Here is a 20,588-nt window from a genome sequence, read left to right as displayed (position 1 = left end):
ATGCTTTCAATTTTTCACCATTGAGGGTGATGCTTGCTGTGGGTTTGTCATATATAGCTTTTATTATGTTGAGGTATGTTCCTTCTATTCCTGCTTTTTGGAGAGTTTTAATCATAAATGAGTGTTGAATTTTGTCAAAGGCTTTCTCTGCATCTATTGAGATAATCATATGGTTTTTATCTTTCAATTTGTTAATGTGGTGTATTACATTGATTGATTTGCGGATATTAAAGAATCCTTGCATTCCTGGGATAAAGCCCACTTGGTCATGGTGTATGATTTTTTTAATATGTTGTTGGATTCTGTTTGCTAGAATTTTGTTAAGGATTTTTGCATCTATGTTCATCAGTGATATTGGCCTGTAGTTTTCTTTTTTTGTGGCATCTTTGTCTGGTTTTGGAATTAGGGTGATGGTGGCCTCATAGAATGAGTTTGGAAGCTTACCTTCATCTGCAATTTTCTGGAAGAGTTTGAGTAAGATAGGTGTTAGCTCTTCACTAAATTTTTGGTAGAATTCAGCTGTGAAGCCATCTGGTCCTGGGCTTTTGTTTGCTGGAAGATTTTTGATTACAGTTTTGATTTCCTTGCTTGTGATGGGTCTGTTAAGATCTTCTATTTCTTCCTGGTTCAGTTTTGGAAAGTTATACTTTTCTAAGAATTTGTCCATTTCATCCAAGTTGTCCATTTTATTGGCATAGAGCTGCTGGTAGTAGTCTCTTATGATCCCTTGTATTTCACTGAAGAAACAGACAAAGGATTAATCTCAAAAATATACAAGCAACTCCTGCAGCTCAATTCCAGAAAAATAAATGACCCAATCAAAAAATGGGCCAAAGAACGAAACAGACATTTCTCCAAAGAAGACATACAGATGGCTAGCAAACACATGAAAAGATGCTCAACATCACTCATTATCAGAGAAATGCAAATCAAAACCACAATGAGGTACCATTACACACCAGTCAGGATGGCTGCTATCCAAAAGTCTACAAGCAATAAATGCTGGAGAGGGTGTGGAGAAAACGGAACCCTCTTACACTGTTGGTGGGAATGCAAACTAGTACAGCCACTATGGAAAACAGTGTGGAGATTTCTTAAAAAACTGGAAATAGAACTGCCATATGACCCAGCAATCCCACTTCTGGGCATACACACTGAGGAAACCAGATCTGAAAGAGACACGTGCACCCCAATGTTCATCGCAGCACTGTTTATAATAGCCAGGACATGGAAGCAACCTAGATGCCCATCAGCAGATGAATGGATAAGGAAGCTGTGGTACATATACACCATGGAATATTATTCAGCCGTTAAAAAGAATTCATTTGAATCAGTCCTAATGAGATGGATGAAACTGGAGCCCCTTATACAGAGTGAAGTAAGCCAGAAAGATAAAGAACATTACAGCATACTAACACATATATATGGAATTTAGAAAGATGGTAACGATAACCCTATATGCAAAACAGAAAAAGAGACACAGAAATACAAAACAGACTTTTGAACTCTGTGGGAGAATGTGAGGGTGGGATATTTCAGAAGAACAGCATGTATACTATTTATGGTGTAACAGATCACCAGCCCAGGTGGGATGCATGAGACAAGTGCTCGGGCCTGGTGCACTGGGAAGACCCAGAGGAATCGGGTGGAGAGGGAGGTGGGAGGGGGGATCGGGATGGGGAATAAGTGTAAATCTATGGCTGATTCATATCAATGTATGACAAAACCCACTGAAATGTTGTGAGGTAATTAGCCTCCAACTAATAAAAAAACAAACAAACAAACAAACAAACAAAAAAAGATTTAAACACATTTTTGGAACCAGAAATCCAATAAGACCTTGGACACATCCTTAAAAATTTGGGAACCTGACAAGAGTATATGACTTCTAAGTCAAGCTAACAGTCTGTGACATAAAACATATACATTGTCCTGTCTTGAAAAAAGTTAAATGCCTGGATGATTTTTATATGACTGACTTTTGGCAGAATATAAAAAATTATTAATCATTAATATATAACTTGATTTTCTATTGATTAGACAGTGATATCTAGTTGAATAGTAAAATATAGATATATATATAATTCATAACTTATGAATGTTCATTTCATTCAATTTATTTTTCCTGTTATTTAGTGTTGTTAAAATACTTTCATATTAGTAGTAATGCTATAAAAGATTGAAATGTAAAAGGTGATCATGTTCAAAAATACAAATCTTAAAATTTATGTTCATAAAATTAAATTACTATAAAATATTAAAACAGTTAATATATGTTTTCAATATAATTTATATCATATTCAAAAATTTTAAATTAAAAGATAAATTAATATATCTTAATTATTGAATACCAAAATTTTTGTTAAATTTAAACAAAGCTGAAATGTATTGTTTTGAAAATTTACTCAAATCTTTTCAAATATTATTATAAATGCAAAGATAATTGTAATTCTACCTTTTAATGCCCACTTACTTGCCAACATAACAAACTACATACGGAAACATTTAAAAGGAATATGAACTGTTAAATGTATTTAGCAAAATGTTTCTCAGCTGCATTTTGTAATGATTATAAGAACCATGTGTGTATCTACAGAAACAATATTGGAACACAAAGAAAAGAAGGAAAGATGCTTGGCACTACTGTGAAATAAAACTTCCTTAAACAAGAATCTATTGGATTCATATCATCTGAGAGAAAAGATAGAACAACTTAACTAATTTGTGTTTTCTGTTACATAAGGCATTTAAATGTTTCTCATATCCTGAAGTAGGATCTGTATCCAACACATAACACTGCTGGGTATTTGGATACGTTTCAGCACAGGGCAAGAGGTGGGAAAATGTTTTTTCTTGGATCTAAACAATATTAGTCACAAGACAGCTTGCTTAGCGTTGCAGGTCTGAGTGGCAGATGCTAAGGGACAGAAGTTGCTAGATATTCTTTAATAAGTTTAATTTTGCATGTGTTTATAAATGTGATCATCCAAAACATGGATATCAGGACAGGTTACCCTCTTGTCCTCTTATAAATGTGTTGCTGAATATATGAATGTGGTACCTAAAGACAAATACAAGTTGGTCTTCATGGGAAAAGCCCACTGAGGGTCTATCTCTGAAGTAAGTACTTATAGAGGGATACAGAGATATAAGTTGAATGACTATTAAAAATTATGCCAAGTCTCTGCCATCATCCCATCCTGTCCAGTTCTTCCACACAGAGACATGGTGAAAAGTGAGACAAGATATTGATTTTAATATCTGTCTATAACCGTCTATGGAATCCTGATCAGCCTCTAGCCTCATCCTTATCCTGCCCTACTCCTCCATACAGAGATATCAGATGGGAAGCCCATTTCCCTGCCACCAACCAGGCTTTAACTCTTTGCTTTGGAAAAAGCACTACCTCTGGAACCAGAAAACCTGGACTCAAGTCTCAGTTCATCCCACTATAAGCTGTGTGACTTCAGACAAGTAACTCACCTTCTCTGAGCTCATTTCCTCAACTGTACACTTGGAACAAAAATCTCTCTACATACATTTTAAAAATGCAAAAACGAAAATGAGATATCATGTATAAATTCCACAGCCTGGAACTTGGGGAGACCGAGCCAAACATTCTGACTTTTCACACAGGCATTTTAAAATTAAGCTTGCCTTTCAAAATGTCCAACGTTGTCTCCAGAAACAAAACTTCCAATCAGGTGAGAAGTCTATCATGAAACACATATGCCTACACAATAGCAGAGAAAACCAATTTCAACTTACCTGCAATAATCATTCTGCAGTACATGAACAGGCAACTAAAATTGAACACATACAATAACAATCAACAGAATAAGACATTAAGTTTAAAAACAAGAAGCAGAATATTGAGCCCAGAATATACTTCAAAAAAAGAGAAGAGACAGTTTATTTTTTTTAATTTTTTTTCCATTTATTTTTATTAGTTGGAGGCTAATTACTTTACAATATTGTAGTGGGTTTTGTTATACATTGATATGAATCAGCCATGGAGTTACATGTATTCCCCATCCCGATCCCCCCTCCCACCTCCCTCTCCACCCGATTCCTCTGGGTCTTCCCAGAAAAAAAAAGAGAAGAGACAGTTTAAAATAATCTAATTACTATTCTCAGAGAAATATGAGGACATCTTTTTTTTTTTTTTTTTTTAGGACATCTTATATTGTTGGTAGGAATGTAAAATGGTACAGTTTCTGGAATACACTCTGGAATACAGCTTGAGTTTCTTAAGTAAATAATCATGCAACTACCATACACCAGCAATTGCACTCATGGGTGTTTATATAAGAGAAACAAAAATTTATATTCATACAAGCAGCTGTACATGAATGTATATACTAGCTTTAATAGTAATAGCCCCAAACTGAAAACAATGCAGATATCCTATAATGGACAATCAGTTAAACAAACTGTGGCACATCTATATCATGAAATACTAATTAGCATTAAAAAGCAATCAGCTAATTATACATGCAACAGCCTGTATGAATCTCCAGAGAATTATGCTGAGTAAAAAGAGCCAAAAACACACTATATAAATGTTGTATTTATATATATAAGATTGATATGAAATTTTTGAAAGTTAATTCTACAAAATAATAGAAAAGAGATGGACAGCCACCAGGGATTAAGAAAAGGGTGAGGTGGGAGGGAAATTGATATGACTATAAAAGGGGAACATGAGGGATCCTTCTAGTGATGGAAATGTTCTAAATCTTGACTGTATCTATTGCAATATCTCTGTTGTGATATTATAGATTTGCAAGGTATTATCATTGGGAGAAATTGGGTAAGGAGCATACAGGATCTGTTATTTCTTAAAACTGCATGTGAATTTAACTTTCTCAAAATGAAAAACAATTTAAAATGAAATTGAATGTTGTAAAAAAGCATCAGAAAAAAATGTGATTATTATAAGAAAGTAAATCAATAGAATTTCTGGGGAAAATGCTGGAGAAATACATGTGTTTTCATAGACAGAAAGAAAGTGTGAAAGCAACAGTAGTGACATAGGGATTTAATCCCATAGAGAGAATATTTTACTATTAGAAATGCTAAAATATTAGAGGAAATGATATTAAATGATATTAGATATTAGAGGATATGATATTAAATATTAGAGGAAATGATATTAAAGAATTATATTCAAGAATTACTGTAAGTAAATTTCCAAAAGCTGAAACTCATGAATCTTTGGAATAAAAGGAAAATGTTTGGTCTTCCTAGTTGAAAATTTAATGTCTATCAATAAACTGTCTCATTTTCTTGGTATAATTTAAGTTTATTCCAAAATAAAATTAAAGCTCTTATCTGTTTTAATATGCATCTTTATATTTCTGTTTGCAATATATCATTTGAATGCTGCTGATGTATTTTTCTTTCTAGTCTAATATTATCAGATCAAATTATTTGAAAGCATCTTCAATTTTATATCAGTTTCCAATATTTATATCTCTTTCTTTTTCTTAATGTACTGGTTAGGTATTCTAGTAAAATAATTATAGTACCAATAGTGCTATTCCCAATTTGGGATGAATTATTAATATTCTACCATTAAGTATGATTTTTGCTCTAGGTTTGCTACATTTATCTAATGATATTTTCTTCTTTCTTAATTTGCTCTGAATTTTTGATATGCATAAGGATGATAGTTCAAATAATTGCTGTTAGCTATTGAATTTATTTCACTTTATATTATTTTTGTAGTCTAAATAAAATATATTTTTATTAAAATGGATTTACATTCCATATACAAAACATTACCCAGGGCTGCACAAAAAATTGATTGTGAATTTTAAATAGCATGATAAATTTAGATTGTACTTAAAAAGTGGTACAAATGTCTTTTTAAATTTAAAGATATATAAAATGAGTCTTCCCAGTGCACCAGGCCGGAGGAATCGGGTGGAGAGGGAGGTGGGAGGGGGGATCGGGATTGGGAATACATGTAAATCCATGGCTGATTCATATCAATGTATGACAAAACCCACTGGAAAAAAAAAATAAAATAAAATAAAAAAGAAACGCTAAAGATATATAAAATGAAAAAGCTAGTACAGAAGTATTAACAGATCTCAAACATTTTCATTAAACTGGAAGTTCTAGTCATAGGAAGGCATCTACAAATATTTGACAACAGATAATATTTTCTACTCCAATCCAGACTTCTTTACTTGTCATTTAATAAAGGATGGGCTGGACTTGCCTGACAGCACTGTAAAGGAAATTAAGTTTGTAAATTCAGTATTTTAAGTATGCATAAGAAACTCTAGAGTTGTAGCCACACTGTTTCAGTATTCTGAATCCATGCAACCCACTCTTCCTACTTTGTTATATAGATTTTCTCCATATTCTTCCCCAACATACACAGCTCTTGATGTCAAGAAAGTTGTTTATTTTATCTGACCTAACAAGTCAGTCAAGTATTTGTAAGTGAATAAAAGGTTAAGTTGCCCCTGCCCACCCTTGGGAAGGTGAAATTAGAAAGTTAATTTAGACAGGAAAATAGGATAAGCTCTGCTACAAGTGATTCTTATAATCTTTAAAACTCTTTTGCATTTTTTAATATGTTCACACATATATTCCCTTTTTTGTTAATGTGTAAATGGTTGTTGATTACACAGTCTATACAGTGGCACTTCAGGCAAATACTACTTCATCAGGAAGAACTGTGGATCAAGTATCTACACTAAGTTATTAGAAATAATGATATTTATATCGGAAGTCATCAACTACAAATTGGCACTTGCCAGAAGCATTGCAAATGACTGAACCACAAGAGCGTTTGCCATCTGCCTCTGTGGAGATTCAACTCTGTGCTGCTGCAGTTAGTGACCTTCAACACTCCCTGAGGGAGTTCAGGGTGGAGTGAGGAACTAGTGCTCCAGGGAATCTGGTGGGACAGGTCTTTGGATGGATGTTTTTAGGAACAGATTTTATGATCCCAATCCTTGTTATTGTTGTTCAGCTGCTCAGTCCTGTCTGACCCCATGGATTGCAGCATGCCAGGCTTCCCTGTGCACCACCATTCCCTGGAACTTGCTCAAACTCATGTCCATTGAGTAGGTGATGCCATCCAACCATCTCATCCTCTGTCATCCTCTTTTCCTCCTGCCCTCAATCTTTCCCAGCATCAGGGTCTTTTCTAATGAGTGGGCTCTTCGCAACAGTTGGCCAAAGTATTGGCGTTTCAGCTTCAGCATCAGGCCTTCCAATGAATATTCAGGACTAATTTCCTTTAGGATGGACTGGTTTGATCTCCTTGCAGCCCAAGGGACTCTAAAGAGTCTTCTCCAACACCACAATCCAAAAGCATCAATTCTTCGGCATTCAGCTTTCTTTATAGTCCAAATCTCACATCCATACATGACTACTGGAAAAGACATAGCTTTGACTAGACAGACATTTGTCAGCAAATGATGCCTCTGATTTTTAACATGCTGTCTAGGTTGGTCATAGCTTTCCTTCCAAGGAGTAAGCATCTTTTAATTTCATGGCTGCAGTCACTGTCAGCAGTGATTTGGGAGGCCACAAAAATAACGTATGTCACTGTTTCCATTATTTCCCCATCTATATGCCATGAAGTCCCAATCTTTGCATCTCCTCATATCTAGAAAAGCACCAAATCCCTTCATGATGACATCAGATCCTCTTGACCAGGAGAAAGCCTCTTGTAAAGTAAGCACTTGATTTGCATTTAACTCCCCCTTCACCTAAATCTTATATATTGACCTTCCCTGACTGCCTCTTTGGAGCAGTCTCTCAGAGCTATCTGAGGTGCCATCGCCCAGGCTGCAGTCCTCATTTTGCCACAAATAAAACTTAGTTTGCAACTCTCAAGTTGTGCATCTTTTTTAGTGGACACAGTTCATATAACAATGTAAGCAGTATGAGAAAAAATAAAATTTTAAGACAGCCTTCTAAAAGACAAATTAGCAGAACAATTCACAACATCATATTCCTCCTTCCATGCTTTGTTAAAAAGCCTTAGTTTATATTTGCTTCATGCTCCTTTCAGGAAGATGAATAAGTTATGCAAGCCCAAGTACATCAATATTTTAATTATATAGAAAAAGGTTTGAAAATAATTTGACAGTGAGATAAGCAAGAGGGTCCAATTAAACAAGCCCTTTGGCAAATTACTATTTCTTTTACCAACTCAATTTTTGTCATTTATAGCAGAAAATAAAAAATTCCCTGACCAGCTAGGTGTTTCTATTTTAATTTTAAAAAGCAATATTTATTAATAACACTCCACAGCTAACCATTTTAAACTCCTATCAAGTTCAGGCAAGAAATTATTAAATTCATAAATGTGCTTTCATTGCATTTTAATGGAAATGAAATTAGATCTGCCTTATCAGAGGCGGGACTAGTCAACACTAAAAGAAGCAGAAGTACTGCCAAATAGTCAATTTACATAAATAAATTTGCCTCCTTTACAAATCAGGAAGTCTTTTCATGGGAGCTTGAAAAGCAGCATCACTCCCCAAGCTGACTTTGAATTGATGGACTAGTGGTGAGACTGATAAGATTTAACCAAAACCTTTCCTCTTTTTTCTCCACACTAGGTAAATTTTAAGCATTGCTTTTCCAATGATACCTATCTAAATGTTAATAGTGCACATCCTTTCCACACTATTACTGCAATCCTAGGGAAGAAATGCATATCCTGTACACAGCAATTTTGTTCAGTCTGAAATAATAGATATTTGGAAGTACAGGGTCCTGAATAATTCATTTACACAATCTACGAAATGATGATTGCAAGGCTTGCTTTTAAAGGATTTTACTAACTTTTATTGAAAGACACTATATAAAGTGACTAGATGATGCAGCAAATCTTATAGTCCAAGAATGTACACGAAGGGGACCTCTTTGGCTTTTGTAGAAATACTCACTGAATCATACAAAGAATTGTTCTTCAAGTGAGAATAAATTTTTGAAGGTCACCCAAGCCAACTTCCTACCTGACTAAAATTAATAAATTTCTTTTCTTGCATAACTACCAAGAGGTTATTTATTATCCACTAGAATACCTCTAGTAATGGTGTATCCCCATGTGCTACTGGCTCCTGACCAGGTGTTCACACTCACCCTATGCGGTCTTGACCAACTTTAGTCAGGTTTGTTTCTTCACTAAACATTTCTGAACTCTGCTTATCCTCCAACCTGATCAAGCTCTGAAAAGCCAAAAATTGCCCCTTCTCAGCTTATCCTGAGAATCGGCTGACTACAGTGAGACACATTTCCTGACAGAGCCCTCTAATCATTTTCTCTCATTTGCCTGACTGGCCCATACTTACTGCTCACCTCCCTCTCTGTAAAAGAAAAGTCCTTTTGCTTGCTTTTGAGACACTTTCAGATCTCTGAGATCTGAGAGATCTCCCTACTGCAACAGCCTTTCTTCTCAGTAAAGCCTCTCCTTATCTAACTCTGGATTTGTTTTGATACAACACTCTTATTAAAAAAAATATGTGAAAGACTAAAAGTTGGTACTTTAATTTATATGCCTCAACTCTTTTTTTAAACCCTGTGCTATTTGTATTTCCTTTCCACATACTCCCTTTCTTCTAGTTTCCCTTCCAATATATAAAGTCACAAAATTAAACCCTAATACTCTTATAGATGTAAAATTGTAAATCACGAGTTCCTTGGGTCAACCTCATGTCTCTTCATGACATTTCAACTGAAATATTGCTTTTTTACATCTTAATCAATATATGTACTTCTAATAGAATCAAGTTTCCTAAAGTATGTTTCACTAAACTGCGTTATTTTGATAAGCAGCCACTAATATCTATCCATTGTCTATGAAATGCCCATATTTCATTTTTTTTATTTTTGTTTTTAGTGCCCTTATTCTTTAACTTGAAATTTAAGCTCTTCCAACAGTGGGGCAGCAGAATAGTCCTCAGGGTAACTTAAGTGCTGTGATGTTTTAATATATAGGAATACTTTAGATGTGTGTATATACAAAGATATAACTGTACAAGAACAAGACAACTATGATTCATTTAGCTTGAATGTACCAAAAAAGTAAGTTAAGCTAGGTTTCTGCCTTGTAGGTGAGCTAGAACTGATGGCTTTGGCTCAAATGCATTGCTATAATGACTTTATAGCTAGGACTATAGAAATTTAGTTAAATTCCATCTAATGATTTCTTGCTTTACATATACCCAGCTCCATGGTATGTACTATGGAGAAAGAAAAAAGAGAACCCTGAAACCAACATCATACATTTTCACATACTATATATATAATCTCAGAGTCAGAAAACTTCCTAAAGTAAATATGAAAAATCAACCTTATAAAGATAATTTTAGGACATCTGCTTCTGGTCATGATGGACTAGCTAGGTTAGATAAACCTTGGGTTGCAAATATCATTAGATAAATATTGAGTTGTAGAATTAGTAAGTTTCAGGTTACAACTGGTTTATCTTGTAGGTATGTTATAGCTCACTAGAAGTTCCCAATGTAAATCTGGTATGTTGTTCATTGGAGTCCCTTTTGTTGATGGTTCATGAGCTTTAGCCTTCAGCACTGCAAGATTATGGAATTTTTGTTTTTCACATGTTTTTTGTTTAGTTTCTTAGTGTGCTACCCACCACAGGTTCAGAATATAGCCACTGTTTTCAGAGGACTCCAGATGTCTATGGCTCCTGAACTCTCCTATTTTGTTGCTCCATTGTGTAAGACTCCCAAGAATTCTACTAGCTTCAGTCTTACAACCTCTTCCCAATGTTCTATTTCTTAACTTCTTCCCTAAGTTGAAATTGGCAAATGCTACTAGGGGAAAAATGACTGAATGACTGCATATCATCACCTTACGTTTATATGTTTCAACTTTGCACAGAAACTTATCCCCTGTTCTCTGATGTCTTCAAGCAGATTTGAAAAGAATTTAGCTGACATTTCCACTAGTTGTCAGAGGGACACAAATCACTTCATCCTATGCATAAGCAGATGCTAACTGGGAAAGGTTTCTACTAGATGTTCAAATTAATTATGACATCAAACTCATTAATACAGATAATTATTCAGATTTTCCATGTCCTCTTGTTTTATTTATTCACCTGTATTTCTAAAGAAACTTTCTCCTCTCATCTAGTTAAAAATTTTATCTTTATAAAGTTGTTCAAATTACCCTGCTAATGTCTTTATAATAATCCTGAGAATCTAAAGTGATGCTCATTTTTCATTCCAGGTACTGGTTATTTCTTTTCTGCCCTTTTTTTTTTTTTGATTGGTCTTGACAGAGTGAAAAAAATAAAACATAAATGAGCCAACATTTGGCTTTATTTATTCTCTATTGCATACTTGCTTCATATTTTGTTATGTCTCTCTTGACTTGACTTCATTTCCTGCCTCCTACTTCAATCTTAAAATATCTTTTCTGTTATTTTCTTCTAAATTTACTATGAAATACATGTTAAAACTCTCCACTTAGGACAATAGATTAATCTATTCCTTTGATTCTGTTACTCTTAGCTTTGTGTATTTTGAGATTATTTCATTAGGTTTATACGAAGTTAGAATGTATCTCTTTCTACTCTCCTTTCTCTACTGTCTCCTTATGAAGTACTAATTACACTGGCAAGACTATACAGTGAACAGCTACTCTAAGTATTGAAGAACTGTTGATTTTTGTCTATGAAAATTGTCATTTTAATAATTTGTATGTTGATTCCATAGGATTTCCTATATGTAAATGAGCCAATTTACATATATTACCTATATAAATGATTATCTATACGAAATGAAAGTTATTTTTCTTTTCTTCTAATCCACGTATTTATTTTTTTCTCATTCTAATATTTGTGACAGGATTACCTATGTTAACCACTGATGGAAGTAACAAGCAATACCTTATCTTAAAGGGAAATTATATGAATTCTCTCCCATTAAATATATTTACATTAGGCTTTTGGTAGATAATATTTATCAAAAAAGTCTTCCTCTACTCATATTTGCATGCAGATTTTAATAACAAACATTTGCTAAACTTTCTGAAAATGTTTATGCAGAGAAAATGTGTGGTTTATATATACTATCAAAAACACGTCATATTGTTAACTTTAACATTAAATTACACTTACATGACTAAAATGGGACATTTAGCAAAGAAAACAACCAGATATCAGAATAATAAACTAAAATTGTGTTTGTGTGTTTGAGAAATACAGAAAGAGAGATATCACTGATATTCCTTCCTGCATTTTCTGAGAATTTAAAATATAATACAATTTGGGCTTCCCAATACATATTATCAACTAACCATGTATTTGGTACTGTTTGCTGGAGTATTTCACAAAGTGCTTGCTATTTTTCAGAGATCTGTATGCATGCCATTTTCAGACTTTTGCCACAGGTGATGAGATTATCAAATAAACATGCATTTTAGCTAATTGTAAGGAAAAAGAAAGTCCCTGTAGCATTCAGAAGGAGTGTGGAGAGCAGGGGAATATATATATCCACAAATAGGGAAGTTTTTGTTGGTTGAAACCTGGCTCATACTTGAAAATACCTGCCTTATGAAAATAACACCAGTTAAGTATTTCCCTTGCATTTAAAAAGAATATTTATTTATTTCTTCTCATACCTTTCTTACATTTCTCTCAATGAGTGTGCATTTCAATAGTCCATGATATCTTATTTTTTAAGAAATAAAGACTGTACACAATTACCACTATGCCCTTCAGGTATTACAAACAACAATATTCCAGCAAAGACAATTGTGAGTGGTCCCACAATCTGATCATTAAAGCCCATGATAATACATGGTATGAAAATGTATCTGGTTCACTTCACGCAGGCACATTTCTAGGGCTTCTAATAACTGAACTAAATAAGAATACCTCTTTCATCATGCAGAAGATGTAAAGGCAATGCTCGTGAGAAAAAAGGTAAAAGCATAAAGAAAAATATATTTAAGAAGACAGCAACCAGAACAGAAAGATGAATTCAGACTTCCTAATACAGATGAAGCAGAAGAGGCAGCCACCTGCAATAAAACAAATTAAGAACAGTTCCAAGGACTTGTCTGCCTCCAAATTTTGGACAGATTGATCTGTTCCAATACTTAAAATCCATAATGTTAAGGTTATTTATTTTAGTTAAGACATTGACTTCCCAGAAAGGCTTAAGAAAATGCATTTTCGCTTTGCAGGATGGATCAAACTGTTGGAACAGATTTGTCCTTCAGCTGAGCTATCTGTTACCACTCAAGTAGACAAGGTACTTGGTAAACTTGAAATAGAGATACAAGAATTCCTTTTGTGTACTGCTTCAATCTTTGGGCACTGTGTAGTAATCTCCAAGTTTCTCACACTCAGTCCATAACCACATCTCATTTGAAGATTATCTGTCATATGGTCATGCCCTCAGAACTTTACTAAGTGCTAGCCATTTTATTTCCTTAGTATAAATTTTCTAAAATTGTTTTCATTTCAAGTAATTTCAGGCTTTCAAAAATAGTACAAAATATCCCCTTATTTCATTCACTCTGGTTCCCCTAATATTAATATCTTATATTATCAAAGAGAGTAAAGAGATAAAACCTTTAAATGCAATGCAAATCAGCACACAAACACTTTTTCTTATCTTGTTCTTTTTATATTGGGCTGAACAATCAACATTTGAGGATCTAATAATTCTAATTCTGCCCCTGCTTTCTGCTTTTAATAGCCCAGGTGATTTGTGACATATGCCTCTCCCGATATTCCAGAATAATCTCCCTTTTTCAAGGTCAATTCATTAGTAACTTGAATTAGATTTCCAAACTCCTTTTGTCCTGAAATGTAACATATCTACAGGAGTAATACCATAGGACACAGATCATGTAGGCCATAATTCTGCCTACCATGGAAGACTCAATATCAATTCACCTCAAATTGATGTGAGATCCAATATAATCCCAAATAAAATTCTCACAGGCTTTTTTTAAAGAAATTGACAAGTTGATTCTAAACTTTACATGGAAATACAAGAGACCTGCAATAGCCATTATAATTGTGAAACAGAAGAAAAAGTTAGAAAGCTTACACTACCTGACTTTTACTTGTTATAAAGCTACAGTAAAGGAAAAAGAAAAAAAAACTGTGGCATTGGCATAAAAGCAGACATATAGATTGATAGAAAAGAAGTGAGAATTCAAAAATGGATACATGTATGGTCAACCATAAAATGGTGCAGAGATAATTTATGGGGAAAGAAAGGCTTTTCAGCAAATCATGCTTAAACAAATGGATATCCACATGCAAACAATTTAAATAAAATAACCCTAACTACACTGTACAAAAAATTGATTTGAAATGGAACTTAGACCTAAAGTTAAAGCTAAAATTATAAAACTTCTAAAAGAAAATATAAGAGAAAATTTGTGTGAATTTTGGCTATATGAATATCATAAAACAAAGAATATATAAATTGGAATAGATCAATACTAAGAATGTCTGATCTTTAAGAATAAACAGGCAAAGAGATTAAGAAAAATTTTGCAGAAACTTTCATATGATCAAGGTTTTGTATACAGAATTATAAACCAAAAATAACTCCTATAATTCACTAAGACAAAAAAAACTGATTTTTAATTATGGGCAAGGGATTTTAACAGAAATTTAATGAAAGAAGATATACTAATTATAAATAAGCTCACACAAAGCACATTAGTGAATTACAAATTAAAAATTTAGTATCATAGTACTACATACTGCAAAATGACTAAGAATAAATACAGACTAAACTGTTCATGTGAGGATGTGAAGCAATAGTAATTCTCATATATTGATAATGGAAATTTAAAAGGGTACAGCTCTTTTGGCAAACAGTTTGGCAATTTTTTATAACATTAAAATAAAAATTACAAACAACCCAGTAATCCTGCTCTTAGTTGCATGCATGCTCACTTGCTCAATTATATCCAACTCTTTGCAACCCCTTGGACTGCGGCCCACCAGGCTCCTATGTCCACGGAATTTTTCAGGCAAGAATACTGGAGTAGGTTGCTTTTTCCTCCTCTAGGGGATCTTCCCAACCCAGGGATTGAACCCAGGTCTCCTGCATTGCAGGTGGATTCTTTACCACTGAGCCACCTGGGAAGCTCACTTACTTACATAGGAGAAATAAAAACATACATGCATGGGAGCTTTATTCATAATAGTCAAATACTTGAAAAACCCAAATGTCTATCAATTGGTAAATGTATAAAAGATTGTTGCATATCAATACAATGCAATGCTACTTAGAATTAAAAAGGATTATATTACTGGCATACTTAACAAGATGGATGAATATCAAAAGTATTATGCTGAATGAGAGACATCAGACACAAAAGTCTACATACTGTATGCTCTCATTTATATGAAATTCTAGAAAATGAAACACTATGGTGACAGATCAATGATTGCCAAGGGATATGGATGGGAGGAGAGGAATAAATTAAATCGTTATGGAAATTTTTCTGTTAAAAGAAACGCATTATATCTTGACTGTGGTTGTGGATACAGGTCTGAATATATTTGTCAAAGCTCATGAAATTGTAAACTTAAATGGGTGAATTTTATTATATGTAAATTATACTTCAAAAAGCTCACTTTTAAAATTACCTATATATTTCAAGGGGAAATTTACAATACTTCTGAAAAATATCTGCTTAACTACTTTGTTATTTCCTATCTCTTCCATCTGCATTTGCCTCTCAATTTTACTTGTTCCTTCTCACCCTCTAAAATACATAAACAATGGTAGTGTCTAATTGAACCATATCACTTGACTTTTCAGGAGATAACTTTCTATCAGATAAAGAAGGAAGCCCCATTGGGAGTATTCCGCTTAGGCCCCTCAGATGAATGTGATTTTGCACAAGTCATTGAGAAAGAAAGCTCAGATCTTGAATCAATATTCCTCCCAGGATCAAAGCTTCTGAGACACAAGTGTCAGCTGTGTTCATTAGATATTTGCAACCAGGTTTTTGCTTACTTCTGCACAATCAGTAATTTTTCTCTTACACAGAGTATATAAACTTTGTCTCCCACCACATTTACTTAGAGATCTAAAAACTCTGAAATCTCGGATGATAGGATTTTATAAAGATCATCTAATAGAAGGAACATTTTGTCTCAAGTTTGACCAATCTCCAAAGGGTAATGTATTTTTAATCTAGCAAAGCCTGCTTTATCACAGAAGAAAATGAATTTTATTCCCCAATGAGATATTCCTTATTAAAGCTAAAACTAGCCCTGCAGACAGTATTTGAAACTTTATAATTAGACTCACTCATTATCACGACATTTCTCAGTTTACAAATGTATCACCCAGAAACTTGAGATATCGCTACATTTGGAAATATGAAAATATACATAGAGATCATCTCTGCTTAGAATAAGCACCAAAACAAGTGTTCTAAATTACAGATGGTCCATATAAGGCATAGGAAAACATCAGTTATTCAGGAGAAGAGGGGAGGTGACTGCAAAATAATAGCAATTTCTTATATGTATGCTGTACTTATAATGTACAAAGTAGTTTCTTAATTTTATCCTATTTCATAATCTTAATGACTTTGTAGTGAAGAAATTAAAGCTAAAAGGAATGACTTCCATAGGTTTAAAAAAGTAGCAAAAGGCAAAGTTAGATTTCAGCTGTTCAAATTAAATAGCATTTGGACTGTGGGAGTAATTCCACAAATATATTAAATGCCTGGGACTTAAACCTATGGCTTCTAACTCCTGACCCTCTATACCACCATGTCACCACTGTATCCTGATGCTTCTATATATTTGCATAAGAGCCAATGCAAAGAGTAAGTTGAGGCAAGAGTGATACACATTAAATAAAAAAAAGGAATACAGAAAATAAACTTTTTCACCAAATTGTGAGATATCTGCAAAATGCATATGTTCTAAATACATATGAAAATTTTGTTATAGCTCTTCCATTCATGAAGATATGAAGAGAAACTATAGTGTTCACATATGTGCTTATCTTTGGGTCATTAACAACAAGGAGCATAACCAAGTCCTACTTACATGCTGCCAAGCAATAACTAGTAGTAGATATATCATGGTTATAATAGAAAATGATGTATCTCCTGTCTTTTGTTCTAATTTTTAGAAATGGATTGAGTCTCCCAAACTATACATAGGTATAACACGCTCAATTTAGCAAGTTATTTGCATTGAAGGAAAAATATTTTCATATTGGTCAAACTCATAGCCTATTCTGTTTATGCAGAATTCCTTTTAACAAAAACACAACAGGATATTTGGGAGATGTTACATGTGCCCTTGATGAGATGGTCAAAACAGTTGGTAATTAATTTAAAAAAATATTAGAAAAGGTTCAACATTTCTAATAATCAAGTAAATGCAATTCTTAAGAATTGGATATCATATTTTGCCTATTACATTGGCAATTTTAAAAATTAATAATGCCAAGTGTTACTGGATTGCTTATCTCTTTTTTGTGTGGCTTTGGGCTAAGTGAAGATTATAAAACAAAGTCTATACAAATTGGAATGCATCAAAGTTAAACACTTCTGATCTCTGAAAGACTTATAAGAATAAAGAGGCAAACAGATTAAGACAAAAATACCTGCAAAAAATTTTATCTGATCGAGGTTTTATGTACAGTGAAGTGAGTGAAGTGAGTCGCTCAGTCGACACTTTGCGACCCCATGGCAGCCATGCAATTCTCCAGGCCAAAATACTGGACTGGGTAGCCTTTCCCTTCTCCAAGGAGCTTCCCAACCCAGGGACTGAACCCAAGTATCCTGCATTGCAGGTGGATTCTTTACCAGCTGAGCCACAAGGGAAGCCCAAGAATATATACAGAATATATACAAAAAAACTCTTACAACTCAGTAATAAGGCAAAAACTAAAACTGATTTCAAAAAGTCTCCATGTGAGGCGACTTCTCTTGAATAACAATATCAGACAATTGCCTTACCTCTTCTTCCTACACTGAAGAATGACGTGCCTCATTGAAAAGTAAGAGTTATTGGTATATGTTTCTTCATTGTGTGGAACTAATATATTAAAAAATAATAAAAATTCGGGATTTGCTCCATTTTTTTCTTCTCACTTTTCTCTAGACCTAAGGCAGTTAAACAGCTGTCTCTTGGTATCCATGGGGGATTAGTTCCAGAACCTCCTCATAGACCAAAATCAGGGGATGCTCAAGAATATTCATGCCACAATCAAAAATCACTCATCGTATAAACTATAAGAAAAATTACAACATGAATGAGAAAAGACAATCAATGAATACTAACAAAGATGCTAACACTAAGATGAATCAGATATTGAAATTCTGTCACAAGTATTTTAAAGAAGACACCATAAAATGCTTAACAATCACAAATTCTCTTAAAAAAACTCACCAAAGAAATAGAGGTTATTAAAGAGAAACAAATAAAATTATAGAACTCAAAAATGTGACATCCTTATTTTTAATCATCAAAAACTAGAAGCAAGCACAATGCCTTTCAAAAGGTGAATGGATAAGCAAACTTTCATTCTTTACAGTAGAATTCGATTTCTTAGAATTGAATCTTATTCAACAGTACCAAAAAAAAAAAAAGACCCATTAAGCTATGAAATGACATGGAGTGAAGTGAAAGTCATTCAGTCATGTCTGATTATTTGAGACCCCATGGACTATACAGTCCATGGAATTCTCCAGGCCAGAATACTGGAATGTGTAGCCTTTCCCTTCTCCAGGGGATCTACCTAACCCAGGGATCAAACCCAGGTCTCCTGCATTGCAGCTGAGCCACAAGGGAAACCCCATGAAACAACATGGATAAACCTTAAATATATATTGTTAAGGGAAAGAATCCAATCTGAAAAAACTACATACTGCAATATAATTTCACTTATGTCATATTCTGGAAAAGGCAAAAGTATACACAAGTTAAAAAAAAAAATCAGGTACACTGGGAAGATTCAGAGGAATTGGGTGGAGAGGGAGGTGGGAGGGGGGATCGGGATGGGGAATACGTGTAACTCTATGGCTGATTCATATCAATGTATGACAAAACCCACTGAAATGTTGTGAAGTAATTAGCCTCCAACTAATAAAAAAATTAAAAAAAAAAGAACCTGACTGGAACAAAAAGGCAGAGGAAGGGTAACATGGATCTTTTTTAGCTTCCAGGCTCTTCACTGTTTCCTGCCCTTGAACATCAGCATCATGTTTCTCAGGCCTTCAGATTTAGACTGGGAGCTAAACCATTGGCCCCTGAGATTCTCCAGCCTCTGGACTCAGACTGAATCATGCCACCAACTTACCTGGTTCTCTGGCTCACAGACAGCAGATTGCAGGACTTTTCAGCCTCCGCAAACATGTCAGGCAAATGCTACAATAAATCTCCTTATATACACACACACAAAAAAAAAAATCAGTGGTATCCAGGAGTTCAGGTAAAAGGGAAGGATTAAATAAAAGAACCACAAGGGGTTTTTTAGGGTAGTGAAACTTATTCTGACTAATACCATAATGGTAGGTATAAGACATTAAGCATATGTCAAAGCTCACTGAAATTTTCATAGCACAGAGAGTGAACCATTGTGATTGTCCAAGCAGCACATGTTTACTGGGTCCCCTTAGTTGAGGGTGTGCCAATACCTGTCAGTGTCCCAAAGGGGAGGATCTCAGTCAGCACCTAGATTTTGACTGATTGGATACCAGATCCTCAGAAAGTGATTTTTAAAGTCTGCAAATATGTCCAATCCTGTGCAGGTTTGATCCGTGGGTTGGGAAGGTCCCCTGTGGAAAGCTATGGAAATCCACTCCAGTATTCTTGCCTGGAAAATCCCATGGACAGAGGAAACTGGCGGGCTACAGTCCATAGGGTTGCACAGAGCCGGACGCAACTGAAGCAACTTAGCATGCACAGGGGAACAGCAAACAAAAGTCCCATAGGCTATGATCTAGGCGATCTAGAGGTGTCCCTGAGTGGCAGTCATCAAAATTGGGGCTCCCGATGAGGGTACAAGCTCCTTTCTGGAGGTCCCAGAAAGCTGAAGTGAGACAAGCAGAAAGTGGAAAGAATCCACTGGACTCCGTCCCCTGAGAGACCCTCAGAAGTCCCTTCGATGTGTGTAAACCAGGTGCATAGCCCTCAGGTCAAAGCTCCAGGACAAGCGAATAGGTCTTTATCACAAAAGGACTCAGGGTAGGTTTCAGTCTCTGTGCAGTGCCCTGAGCGTGGTAGCCTGCAAAGAATTGACTCTCTGATTATTACAGTCCTGTGGGAACACAAGTCCCCCAGCCTCCAGAGCCAAGTGATCAAGGGTATCCCTCTCTCAGCAGCCAAAAAAACTGGCACAACAGATATATGCAAAAGCTCCCCTCTGGGAGACACTGCTCTGGAACCTGGCAGAAGAGAGCACAAAGTTAGTACCCTCCCTCCTAGGTCTCTGGAAAGAATTACAGGTACAGTCTGGGACCTCAGGCTACAGCTATAAAGATAATCTCATATCAACAGAAAGCTTGGGTTCATGGGACTGTCTCCTCTTGCTGTCCCCTGGGATAGTAGCCCTTTAAGAATTCTTTATTGA

The 20,588-nt window shown here is 34.8% G+C and overlaps 1 pseudogene; it reads right to left on the bottom strand.

Annotated features, from left to right (window-relative positions):
* Nucleotides 1-19,372, bottom strand: part of LOC122690283 — a 72,084-nt pseudogene extending 52,712 nt beyond the window's left edge.
* Nucleotides 19,373-20,588: the final 1,216 nt, after the last annotated feature.

This window comes from Cervus elaphus, chromosome X (genome assembly GCF_910594005.1).
Source record: "Cervus elaphus chromosome X, mCerEla1.1, whole genome shotgun sequence".
Lineage (NCBI taxonomy): Eukaryota > Metazoa > Chordata > Mammalia > Artiodactyla > Cervidae > Cervus > Cervus elaphus.
The sequence above is the reverse complement of the archived record's forward strand: the minus strand, read 5'-3'. Positions and strand labels throughout refer to the sequence as shown.